This window comes from Lineus longissimus, chromosome 18 (assembly GCF_910592395.1).
Source record: "Lineus longissimus chromosome 18, tnLinLong1.2, whole genome shotgun sequence".
Lineage (NCBI taxonomy): Eukaryota > Metazoa > Nemertea > Pilidiophora > Heteronemertea > Lineidae > Lineus > Lineus longissimus.
Window position 1 is genome coordinate 480,627 of NC_088325.1, and position 9,769 is coordinate 490,395.

General features: G+C 43.0%; 1 protein-coding gene across 2 annotated transcripts in view; it reads right to left on the minus strand.

Moving 5' to 3' along the window:
* The window catches only part of LOC135502542 (dual specificity tyrosine-phosphorylation-regulated kinase 1A-like), a 59,726-nt gene extending 54,993 nt beyond the window's left edge, over positions 1 to 4,733 (minus strand). For both annotated transcript variants that reach the window (XM_064795491.1, XM_064795488.1), the window contains exon 1: positions 4,401 to 4,733. The gene's annotated coding sequence lies outside the window, so the exon portion shown is untranslated. The remainder of the gene's footprint in view (positions 1 to 4,400) is intronic.
* Between the last annotated feature and the right edge of the window lie 5,036 nt (positions 4,734 to 9,769).

A 9,769-nucleotide genomic window follows, 5' to 3' on the forward strand; every position in this document is an offset into this window, starting at 1 on the left:
ATGTGTGTAACTTCTCCCTGATCAGTTTCAGGGCCTATTCATTTCATATTCTGTGAAGATTTACATGAAGGACCTGAATATGTCTATTCAGTAGTTAAACGCTGTTTTAAGCTAAACGCCCTTTATGAATTTGGCCCAAAGTGTTTATGTCACACTTGGACTTACTTTTGCATGTTTCCAAGTATTTTTTAAAGCCCTCCACGGAAAATATAGATACATATGTCGTATGGAGACTTCATCATGACAACATTTCTGAGAAACCGATGTAAATTCAGCTAGATGTCCTCAGGACAACAAGATACTGACACAAACTAAAATATGTGTGTTGCCTAAGCAACAGAGCCAACCGCGATGAGAGTAGGCATTTTCAAGTCTGATATTCTGAGAAAACAATAGAGACACATAACTTGCCATAGGCCTTTTCCAATCCAGTGTCCTTCCCACCCTCTTTTAAGAAAGCATGGACATGAGGGCAAATACCTTGGTACAATCAGAGGTCTTTGCCCCAATGCCCTTGAAAACTTACATGGCATTGAACTTGAAGTGCGCCATTTTCACAAAATAAGCAAACTTGGAAAAAATTGTTCTGCTTTTCAGGATAGGGATTTCGACACGAGGTCCACAATCAAGACCATGTGACCTACGGCTGTCAAACTAAACAGGAGTCCAAGGCTGCGACTACGTTTACAAGTGTCGTCCCCGGCTACACTGCCACCCTGTCTCCTAGCGTTTACATCAGTAACCATGGCAACGTAACAATGTAAGAAACTGATATGGCACACACCCATACAAAGCTCTGATTTGCTGACAATTGAACAGATCCCTCTGTGTGCAACAACAGTTTGCGAGAAAGTCGCAGTTTGCAGTTCTTTCAGACCTCTTCATACCAATAGTTATCTGCCATAGATTAAGGATAAGTTCTGGGGGAATTTCAGCCATAGATAGATTGAGGATTTTGGGGCAGGCGCAAAAAAATAATTTTCACCAAATTTTTTTTATCATCATGACATAGATTAAATGCATTTTCATGTTGATTTTCATCATAAATTTCAAACGGATTCACATTTCTTGTGACATATTACATAACGACCATCGATTGTCATCTTAAAGCTGAATGAAGCACGGCACATAAAGCACTGACCGAGAAAAAAGACTCCTTCCCCTCGGCAAATGTAAACATACTTATCCCTCAACTGTGTGAACTTGACTTATTGGAAAAATAGCAGGCGACATATTATGACGTCAATGGTAGGGGAGAGAACACGAGAGTTGTTATTTAAGCCTTCATATTGTCTTTCAAAGTGATGGAATCTGTCGTTGAGATCGCTAGGCTTTGTTGTGGGTGTGGTTGCATCATTGAACAAGAGTCGGGCTGAGAGTGGGTATGGTGGTACATGAGTGCCACTTCAACCAATGACGTACTTTTGGCATTGACTAACTAGCCTTGTTCAGGATGTTGACATCACTAGGCTTTGTGGGTGTGGTTGCGTCAATGAATAATGAACAGAGCCCAAGGTATTATTGGGCCTACTTTACACTTCCAGTTCCATCCATGACATACTTTTCCATAGCCTTGACCAGCCATCGGGTCACTGACATCGCTAGGCCTCGTGGAAGTGGTTGCGTCTTTGAACATGAGCAAGATAATTGGGCCAACACGACGACGGTAGTGTCCATTTTACCAATGATGCATTTTTTCGTTAGCATCATCCTGAGGAAATCAGGGTTTTGTCGCTTCTCCGACTCTGCACACACACACACACCCCAATTTCCTGTTCTTGAAGAAGGAAATTGAACCTCACTCAAAACTCAAAATAACCAATGCAACTTGCCTGCATGTGACAAGGCCTGAACCACTGCAACTACAAAGTACGTTGACCCATTCCTATCTAACCAGGCCAACCCAACCTAAAGGCGCCTCATTTCAAGTGGGGGTCCTTGAATGAATTGATCAGGTGAATTTTTCATGATTTGAACAGTTAGTTTTATAGGGAGATGTCTGAGGCCAACTCATAAACCTATTTTTTGTCAGACAGGGTCCTGAGAAAGTAATATTCCGTCCATGACCTCTTCTCAGAAGTCCAGCTTGTTGAGGTGGGTACATTTTGGACATATATTGGAGAAATCTTTGATACCGATCAAAGGTCATGTCATGCGACGCCGACTCTAGTGATAGGACAGGACAAACCTGAACAAGTAGCTAAATAGAAGCTAACAAAAATTCACAAGCCATCACCACCTATAAACAGTATCATGTACTTTCCTCTGAACAGAAGACCAACAAGCCGGCAAGGTGTGGTTTCTTTCTTGATAAAAATGTCTGGACAAACACTAATATTTTGATCCGAGTACTCAGAGGCAGTCAATATTTCTTGGAAAACTTCACCCAACTTGTAAACGACCCAGATGAGGATCCAAGTATCTACGACCAACGACTTTCACTCAGATCAGAATACTACGCTCTCAATCATTGTCAACTCATAAAGTGCAGAGGGTGCAGGTACATGAGAATAGCCTGATCGTTACGAACAATACCGCTGTCCCCAGACATTGTCCCGAAACAACGGGATGGACCAGACGATGTGCCAAAACAATTGGCAGACCTCCACTTGGCCACTGATATTGGCCGAGCAGTCTCACACCACACATGACATGCATAATCGTATCGAATGTCGTGGTGATGAATGTGCAGCCAGACCTGATTGAGTCACCGATTCCAGGAATCCACGAACGGTCATCAGAGTAGGAACTGCGCTGTGGAGTGATCATGAATCGAAGCTTGTGATTAAGCGCGAGGATTGTGCAAGGGACCTTGCTCAGCTGATCCAGTGCAGCCTGACGACTGACGTGTTATTTAACAGAAAATGTTGATGTATTTTTTAGACTGATGACAATAGGTACTCATCACTTGGTCATCATAGGTACTCATCATCTATCTGACCGCTTGTTGTCAGTATTTTAAATAGTGAGAAATGGTACGGCCATCAAATTGGTGGAGAGGAAAAATACCTTCTATCATAAAACTAAATGTGCTCAAGGCAAACATGTAGGCTTGCTGAAAAGGAAAGGCAAAAGGCATTCTATAGATAATTCCTAACTTCAATATTATATTCTAACTACCTAATATAATGTAGAGTACACAACAGAGAATGACTTATACATGTTCATCCAAAAAGTGGCGGAAATAACAGTATTTGGCAGAATGTCTGCGTACATTTTCTGCAAAAAAGTATACGAGTTTTGATTTTAGGCCTATATTTTATTAACAAAAACATTAACTGCTATTTTTTATTCAAAGTTGGTTGCCTCTATTCGACTTGACCTCCCAATGATCAGCATACCTCTCTATGAAGGACAGCACCTTCAAGTCAGTCCCGAGGGTGTCCTTTAAGAGAGGTTCCACTGGACATCCTTTAAGAGAGGTTGTGAATGTGATAAAACTATTTCCGGGAAATATTTTACATATTTAACTTTCAATATTGTATTCATCTATCAAAATGTATATCTCATATGTGTCAATGACAGGGATTTCGTGGAAAGAGGGGGAATTCCACTGCCTTTTGAATTTAGGTCACCTGTGCATTACGTCAACAGAATTGCTTTGATGTAAATGGTAATTAAATGGCAAATGCTCCAGAAAAAACAGCTGATCGGCGCAACAACATGAAAATTTACACCAAAGGGTGGTTTAATTGTGGGGAAGTGGGTCAAATTCACATTAATAAATGAACACTGATAACTTTATATTGAGAAATCAATACAAATTGTTATGATTTAGAGGGAAAATGGGGTTATTTTCGGGTGTTTCCCAATGCGAACTGGCTTCTACAAAATGGCGGTCAAAACAAAACCATGATGCTGAAAAGCGTGTCAACAATCTTTAAACCACAGCTCCGCCCCTTTTTACACATTTTTAAATCGCAAAAACTTAACTGGCGAAATCTATGGATCTCTCCGAGTCTGACAATATAAACATTATATAGGTTTTTGCTTATCTTCATGGGGAAATTTGGGGGTTTGTTGAGAGAGTTATTGGACTCCGAACGGATCATGGCGAAACCACACGTCCGCAAGCCCCGTTCCCAAAACTGGGTCAACAGTTCAGTTCCGTTTATTTACATTCATTTTGGCTTTATTTTCCGCGATTACTGGTGAAAATGTTACAAGAGACACAAAAATACAGTACTAGAGATTCAAATAGAGCGATTTCACATGGATTCTGCCCGTTTACGAGGTTTAAAAACCGCTGCTAGGTGACTCTAGTGCATGAGCAAGATTTTGTGTACATCTGATCTTGACGATGGCTCCACAGCTGAGCGATCCGAACTCGGATTCAAAACACAATCTTTCGACCCATTTTCCAATAATCACAGAATTTTCTCATTAAAAACAAAACCTACCTTCAACAGAGTAATCCTTTCGGAACCTAATGATGACGGTTTAAACGGCTATCCACAAGTTAAAATCCAAGTTTACGTGTATGTTTCGAATGACCCCTATTTCGGTTGTCCGACCAGCAACAAAAATGGCGCGCGAAATATTCAATTTGAATTCCTTCGGAATTTGGCTCCATACGTCCTTGTCAGCAATTAAAATCCTGATCTAACACAGTAAACTATTAGAGAATCCCTTATTCTTAATCCTTGCCAAATGTCAGATGGTTAAACCGCATGTATCACGTGTATTCTGATGAAAACTGTGTACAGGTCCACTTCGGTAATCCTCGGGGACAAAATGGCGGAAATCCATGATACGTTGATTACCGAATTTCTCTTCAAAGAATTTGAACAACTGACGCGTAGTTTGTTTCTATGGCGATGTCAATCATTTCTTTCGCGCGGAATCCCCAAATGACGCGGCAAAGGTAGTTTCCCTGGCGTCTTCCACTTATCACGTTTTTTTCGTAATTTTTAATATTACATGGAAAGGGGGGTAGTGGGTGACAAAATTAAATTGTAATGCATTGTTTGAACTTGGAAGGACAAAACAGAAGAAATATGTCACGTTGGTTTTACCCTTGAGCCAATTTATCGGGACTTCCCCGCTTCTATCCGTGATGATAACCTGTAAACTCGGTCAAGTGCCGAGTGATAGTACATGCGCTCCTGGTGCAGATGGGCCCGGGTCGCATGAGTCGCAACGGATCCTAGTCGATTTTACAGTATATATCAGAATCTTTTCCAAACTCGTTTGATTTAATTGCCAAGGCCAACAGCAGGAAAGATTAAGGCTGATCATCTCTCTCAAGCATAAGAATGATTATATCTCGTCTGTGGGTTGTATTCTGTGGGGGGGGGGGCTGCAGTAGAGAATAAAAGAAATTCATTGTGGACCGATGCTGCAAACTCGCCCCAGTGCCGAAATAAAAAAATTTCAGCGTTGTAAGGAACAAAATCAGCGCCTCTAGTGTCAAGATTGGTGATGCACTGAACGGCAGAATGCGCTCCAAGTGGTAGATGGATAAACTAAACAATGATTGCGGCAGGGAAGTGGTATCAGGTCTTCAATATACTATGCCTCTCGATATTTTATATGAATATCCTAAATCTCAGGATGGCCAGGTGAAGCCTACACTCCAGGTGCAGTGGATCCCCATGAGGAGATCCAATTAGGATGACGCAATGGACTGCCCCGGGAGTCTAGGTATAGCCTAGCTGGAAGGGTGCTAGGTTGTGACATTGATGTCCTTCATTAGCGAGGGTTGGTTGTGACATTGCTTGATGTCCTTTATCAATTGGGGTGTGTTCGTCATTGCAGGGAAAGGTCGTGACATTGGTGTCCTTCATTAGCGAGGGTTGATTGTGACATTGGTGTCCTTCATTAGAGAGGGTTGGTTTAACGAGGGTTGGTTGAGACATTGGTGTCCTTCATTAGTGAGGGTAGGCTCAGCGAGGGTTGGTTGTGACATTAGTGTCCTTCATTAGCGAGGGTTGGTTGAGACATTGGTGTCCTTCATTAGTGAGGGTAGGGTTGGCGAGGGTTGGTTGTGACATTGGTGTCCTTCATTAGTGAGGGTAGGTTTGGCGAGGGTTGGTTGAGACATTGGTGTCCTTCATTAGTGAGGGTAGGGTTGGCGAGGGTTGGTTGTGACATTGGTGTCCTTCATTAGTGAGGGTAGGTTTAGCGAGGGTTGGTTGAGACATTGGTGTCCTTCATTAGTGAGGGTAGGTTTGGCGAGGGTTGGTTGTGACATTGGTGTCCTTCATTAGTGAGGGTAGGTTTGGCGAGGGTTGGTTGTGACATTGGTGTCCTTCATTAGTGAGGGTAGGTTTGGCGAGGGTTGGTTGTGACATTGGTGTCCTTCATTAGTGAGGGTAGGTTTAGCGAGGGTTGGTTGTGACATTGGTGTCCTTCATTAGTGAGGGTAGGTTTAGCGAGGGTTGGTTGTGACATTGGTGTCCTTCATAAGCGAGGGTCGGTTGTAATATTGATATCCTTCATTTGCGAGGGTTGGTTGTAACATTGCGAGGGTTGGTTGTGACATTGGTGTCCTTCATTAGTGAGGGTAGGTTTAGCGAGGGTTGGTTGTGACATTAGTGTCCTTCATTAGTGAGGGTAGGGTTGGCGAGGGTTGGTTGTGACATTGGTGTCCTTCATTAGTGAGGGTAGGTTTAGCGAGGGTTGGTTGTGACATTGGTGTCCTTCATTAGTGAGGGTAGGTTTAGCGAGGGTTGGTTGTGACATTGGTGTCCTTCATTAGTGAGGGTAGGTTTAGCGAGGGTTGGTTGTGACATTAGTGTCCTTCATTAGTGAGGGTAGGTTTGGCGAGGGTTGGTTGTGACATTAGTGTCCTTCATTAGTGAGGGTAGGTTTGGCGAGGGTTGGTTGTGACATTGGTGTCCTTCATTAGTGAGGGTAGGTTTAGCGAGGGTTGGTTGTGACATTAGTGTCCTTCATTATTGAGGGTAGGTTTGGCGAGGGTTGGTTGTGACATTAGTGTCCTTCATTAGTGAGGGTAGGTTTGGCGAGGGTTGGTTGTGACATTGGTGTCCTTCATTAGTGAGGGTAGGTTTGGCGAGGGTTGGTTGTGACATTGGTGTCCTTCATTAGTGAGGGTAGGGTTGGCGAGGGTTGGTTGTGACATTGGTGTCCTTCATTAGTGAGGGTAGGTTTGGCGAGGGTTGGTTGTGACATTGGTGTCCTTCATTAGTGAGGGTAGGTTTAGCGAGGGTTGGTTGTGACATTGGTGTCCTTCATTAGTGAGGGTAGGTTTGGCGAGGGTTGGTTGTGACATTGGTGTCCTTCATTAGTGAGGGTAGGTTTAACGAGGGTTGGTTGTGACATTGGTGTCCTTCATTAGTGAGGGTAGGTTTGGCGAGAGTTGGTTGTGACATTGGTGTCCTTCATTAGTGAGGGTAGGTTTAGCGAGGGTTGGTTGTGACATTGGTGTCCTTCATTAGTGAGGGTAGGTTTAGCGAGGGTTGGTTGTGACATTAGTGTCCTTCATTAGTGAGGGTAGGTTTAGCGAGGGTTGGTTGTGACATTGGTGTCCTTCATTAGTGAGGGTTGGTTAAACGAGGGTTGGTTGTGACATTAGTGTCCTTCATTAGTGAGGGTAGGTTTAGCGAGGGTTGGTTGTGACATTGGTGTCCTTCATTAGTGAGGGTAGGTTTAGCGAGGGTTGGTTGTGACATTGGTGTCCTTCATTAGCTAGTGAGGGTTGGTTGTGACATTGGTGTCCTTCATTAGCTAGTGAGGGTTGGTTGTGACATTGGTGTCCTTCATTAGCTAGTGAGGGTTGGTTGTGACATTGGTGTCCTTCATTAGTGAGGGTAGGTTTAGCGAGGGTTGGTTGTGACATTGGAGTCCTTCATTATTAGCGAGGGTTGGTTGTGACATTGGAGTCCTTCATTGGCGAGGGTTGGTTGTGACATTGGAGTCCTTCATTAGCGAGGGTTGGTTGTGACATTGGAGTCCTTCATTAGCGAGGGTTGATTGTGACATTGGTGTCCTTCATTAGCGAGGGTTGATTGTGACATTGGTGTCCTTCATTAGCGAGGGTTGATTGTGACATTGGTGTCCTTCATTAGCGAGGGTTGGTTGTGACATTGGTGTCCTTCACAAGCGAGGGATCGTTGTGACATTGGTGTCCTTCACAAGCGAGGGTTGGTTGTGACATTGGTGTCCTTCAGTAGCAAGGGTTGGTTTTGGCATGGGAGTCCTTCATTAGCGAGGGTAGGTTTAGTGAGGGTTGGTTGTAACATTAGTGTCCTTCATTAGCGAGGGTATTTTAGCGAGGGTATAGCGAGGGTTGGTTGTGACATTTGTGTCCTTCATTAGCGAGGGTTGGTTGTGACATTGGTGTCCTTCATAAGCGTGGGTTGGTTGTGACATTGGTGTCCTTCATTAGAGAGGGTTGGTTGTGACATTGGTGTCCTTCAGTAGCAAGGGTTGGTTGTGACATTGGAGTCCTTCAAAGTTTAGGGTTGGTTGTGACATTAATGTTCTGGATGAGGAAGGTTGAAGGCCGGTTGTGACATTAGGGTCTTTAATTAGTGAGGTAGATTGTGACATAAGTGTCCGCCATTGCCAAGGGTAGGTTGTGACATCGTTGTTCTTCAGCCGTGGCAGATTGTGACATGCTGTGTAGACGCTATTTAGCCGGTTGAAAGATGCCTGAACACAAGGCCTTATGTGTAATAGGCCTATGTGAAACAGACGCACCAAAACTGACTAAATACCGTCTACACAGTATGTGTCTGTCCCCTTCATCACCGTGTGTGTAGGTTGTGACACTGCATGGTGTGTGTGGAGGGGGGGGGACAGACTTCTTCTCACAAACCTCAACATCTGGCAGGACATTAAACCACTCTGATGCAAAATAGTGACCAATAACTTTCTGATAAGTCACAAGAGAGCCTGTAATGGTCCAGATTGCAATGACTTGAGACAGACAGATTGACATAATCACTAAGGTGCGGATTTACAATAGAAATTATAAAACAAATTTATTTACATCACTTTTACAAATCTTATATTACACAGTTCTATGAACAATCTCTCAAACTGTACAAGTTTTTAAAAGGTATTCAGTAGTTTTTTAGATAAATTATTTCAACCCATCACACCCCATCTCTCAAATTGCACAACTTTTCGAACATATTTAGCAAATATTTAGATAAATCATTTCAACCCCACAGCAGACTCTGGCTAATTTAAACACATGTACTAAAATCTTTGAAAATAATTTTTAGTATGGGAAGGTTTCTCACCCAGTTTTCTTTAAAATGAGTTATGAAACATGAAAATCCCATGCCCACGAAAATCTACTAAGATTGAATAAGACCATAAGAATCGTCCATAAACATGAAACACGACATTTATGGATGATCCCTTATATACTGAATATACTGTACATAAATATACAAAACATGCAACATGTTAAACATGTGCATGACTCTCCGCGGTCAATCTCATGCTAATCCTCAGCCACAGATGGGCGAGGGCTCATCCCCACCCCCAAGGACAGGGAATCCCCAGATTAGCATCCGAGCTAATGGGTTTCATTTGCCTAATCCAGGGGAAATTCTATGCTTATTCACCCCTTGTGAGGATATTCAGTTGTGATGAAAAAATGACAGTGATGGTTCTAATTGTTGAACAGAATTGAAATGAAACTGTACCCACATCAATCTCTCATGTGCGGAACCCTTGCAAACACTTTGAATGACAAAGTATGATTTACGAAGGACTGTCATCTCATGACTTCCTGAGCTAATTCACTGATGCGACACTTCTAAATCATCTTCTATACTTAGTTGCATGGGAC